The following is a 3,680-nucleotide window of genomic DNA, read 5'->3' as shown; positions in this document are numbered from 1 at the left end:
TTAATAGAATATATTAATGGTTTCTCTTTCACTATCCTTGACTAGCTCACATGTATCTTCTTTGGGAAAGCTTTTGTGAACTCTCTAAGTCAACTCCCTGAATAAATGATTTTATGCATCTTTCCTTGATAGTTCTTAACATGATAATTTTATTTGTATTTATGTATGACTATTTGATAAATGGCTGTGGGCCTGCCCATCATAGAGCCTGGCACATGTGGATTACTTTTTACACAGCTATTAAATGGATGACTATTAAATGTGTGGTTTACTCACTTTTCAAGTTTCTAATGCACAATTTTGAGGCTCATAACAACTTTTTAGGCAGGTTCTCTGATATCTCTGGGTGAGAGATGAAACTAATTTATTGGACTTCTCCAGTGAAGCAGGACTTCTGGAATGGAAGACTCTGTTTCCAGGATCCTAATTACACCAGATTAACTATAGACATGACTATAGAATCCAAATTTGAAGATTCTTCTATGTGTCATGAACCTCAATAATATGTTATTTGCACTTTTCTTAAAGACGTAAGTAATAGCCAACCCAAACTGTTAGCTATCTTGAGATTATGGTATGCCAATATTCTTATAAACTCAAACAAGCATGTGGAAATAGGATTCACATGACTTCAAATTTTATTAGAAATATCTCTTGGTTTTTGTTTTTGCTCTTGAGAACTGTTAAAATCTATGCTTTTCCAGTTGAGGACTAGGTCCATACTAAATCCAATAGACAGAGCAGTAGAATTGGGATAGAAAAAGACCATCCTTTCTGCTCTATTTTTACTGTGTAGGTATCACTGTGTTGTGACTTAGAATCTTTGGTAATCGAGGCACTTGTTAGCCAACTCGTTCATACAGCATGGCAGGTCTGAGTGCTTCAAAGAGTAAAGACAGCGGCCCACACTGTCAATAAGAAGATCGTTTTGGAAACAGCGTATGCGCCACATTTTTCCTTTTCTGAGTTATAAAGTGGTGTGAAACTGATGGCTACGCTTAGTAATAATTCCAGGCATACATGGCTGCGATCTAAAAGCCAAATAAGTATTTAGATAATAGAAAGAACAAAAGGTCAGATACAGGCCTGCCAAAGCTGATGGCAACGGGCGTCTTCAGGAAAAGACACAATGATTTCCTTTATTTTACTTTGAGTTAATACTTTGAAGTCTTCACTTACCATAAAATACTAGTATATCATCTGCATGGAGCATAAGGAAATAATTAAAACCCAATCTTGACTTCTATTGCAGGAGTTGTATAAAAATAAATAAAATTTTACATGTGAAATTTATTTGGTCTTTTAAGAAGAAGGCTCTAGACAGAATCTGTTCACACTTGATCTTCCTATAAGCAAAAACAATGCGTGAATCACATATACACCTTCTCAATTGAAATCTCAGACTGATTCTATTTAGAAGTTCATCAAAATCTATGTGTTGAGGAAAATGTTACTATAGAGACTCACTGAAATGCTAAACAGATAGGCCTAAAAGTTTGGTGTTAACTAGAATAAACACTTAGGCCATGGCTAAAAGGTTCACTTAAGGTGAGTGTACAGTGGAATTTCTCTGCTGAGATCCTTCTGAATTAAATGAAAATGGTCCTTTTCTACTTGAATTCGGAACAACCTCCAATATCATTCTCCTGTATCATTTAAATTACACCCATCACTAAATACCTGTTTAAAATCACTATACTATAGTACTATCTAAAGGTTAATAATGCAAACCCATAACATAGCATTCATGAACAACTTCAGACAGGGAGGGTGAGTTTTAAACAAACAGAAATGATACTTCTAGTGTGATATTAAGTGTATGGAGCACAAGGAAGGAAGGATGGCCCTTTACTGTTGAATGAAGGCAATTGAGAATGTAGAGCATGATTCAGCAGTAACTTCTCCTTTAACCTGATGTCTAGACAATAGTCAGGGTACCAGCCCTTTTTATGATAAGGCTTGTCTACCTACAGCTTCAAATGGCGTGTTCTGAAATAGTCTTTCCTGATTTGGGGCAAGGATGCTGGGGGAAAACGAAGGAACAAAAAGAAGAAACCCCTCTTAGTTTAGACCACACCAAATCTGGGCTTCCACTCTGGTATCCAAGTCAGGATTTGCTTCTGGCCAATAGACTGATGGGCAATAGGAAAATGAGAAGCCTGAGGGAGGCTGTGCTGGGCTCTCCTCCAACTCTCTCCAACCACAGTGCTTCCAATGGTGAAGGGTTCCTGGATGCCAGTGCTCTGAGATGTAAAACAAGGAGTCCCCGACCTTGCCTACAGCTCTTTGAAAACTATTTTTGTTGTATTTTCTGAATACTGATGACAGAAAACAAGCAGATAGTGGACTTTATAAAAAGCATGTGCTACTTTCCAAACACCAAAAAGACTTAGGGACCTAAAAGAAATTTTTTCTTGTTGTGGTCCCTACCTGCCCAAAAGCAGGGGTCCCTGGGGTTCATGGGCTTTTTAACCTCATTCTTTATATAGAATCTCTCACTGTACGTAAGGAGAAAAGGACTCAAGAAACAGGTGTGTGTTGCCTTGCGTGTGTTTAAGGCCTTAGGTTCAATGAAGGTGGTGGTTTCTGTCCATGACAATTTTTCAAGGGAAATCAAAATGTAATCAAATATAAATCACACACACACACACACACACACACACACACACACACACACTTACACACACACACACACACACACACACACACACACACACACACACACACACCAAAGGAAAGGAAAGGAAAAAATAGAAACTGTGTTCTAGAATATGTTTCCCAAGGTTGAAGCAGGGCATCTGCCCACATATAACCTTTTAGGGTGTGTACATGATGGAGTTAATTTCCAAAGGAAACAGGAGCTTACCTGTTCCCCAGTGATTTACATAAATGAATAACCCAAAACAAACCAGCAATTAAAAAAAATAGCCAAAAACCACATTCACATTTGTCTGGGAATTCATGCTGGGAATGGCCTTTTTGGAATTATAACAATGAAATGGTAACATTTTGATCATTTTAATCATCATTCATAAATCACTGACAGCTCTGCCAAAGTAAATATATTTGCTTTGGGTTAAAATGTACCAATTTTCTACTTTGAAATAGTGTTTTCCTTTTTGCAAGAAGCCAGATAATCAACACACTGGAATTTGAACACAACAAAGCATACCCTGGGCTTCAGCTCCAAAACTATTTTTTTGTTGTTGTTTAAAATGATGGATTTCATTTGCCTCCGAGAGTTAACAAATGTTAACATATTGCCGAATTTGTTCCTTTATTAAAAGAAATAAAATGTGTGACTGTTGCTGATGCCTACCTCTACTTCTTGCTTCCTCTTAGTTACATATTTCTTCTTCTTTTTTTTGAATTGTCCTTGGATAGAGGATGTATCAGATATTATACTGATAACAGATAGTATACCTGATCTTAGTCAAAAGGCCGAGAAGCGAAATTTCTTAAAGAAAACCTTAAGGCCATAGATGGTCACAGTGCAAAAGAATGCAGGCTAGGAACTTAGAACTCCAGTTACAGATCAGGGATTTTGACCTTTCGCTGTACCTATTTACATCTTTCCACAGAATGAACATTGTATCTGATACTGTAAACCTGTTTACAAGGACACATTCTGACAAATCCCCTTCTACATCTTGTGATTTTATTATCTGTTAAAGCTGAGC

The 3,680-nt window shown here is 37.1% G+C and overlaps 1 pseudogene; it reads right to left on the bottom strand.

The window, feature by feature from the left end:
- Positions 1 to 3,344: 3,344 nt before the first annotated feature.
- On the bottom strand, positions 3,345 to 3,453 carry LOC131922998 (U2 spliceosomal RNA; annotated as a pseudogene).
- Positions 3,454 to 3,680: the final 227 nt, after the last annotated feature.

Source organism: Peromyscus eremicus, chromosome 12 (genome assembly GCF_949786415.1).
Source record: "Peromyscus eremicus chromosome 12, PerEre_H2_v1, whole genome shotgun sequence".
In the NCBI taxonomy this organism is placed as follows: domain Eukaryota; kingdom Metazoa; phylum Chordata; class Mammalia; order Rodentia; family Cricetidae; genus Peromyscus; species Peromyscus eremicus.
Note: the sequence above shows the minus strand (reverse complement) of the source record. Positions and strands in the feature narration are given on the sequence as shown.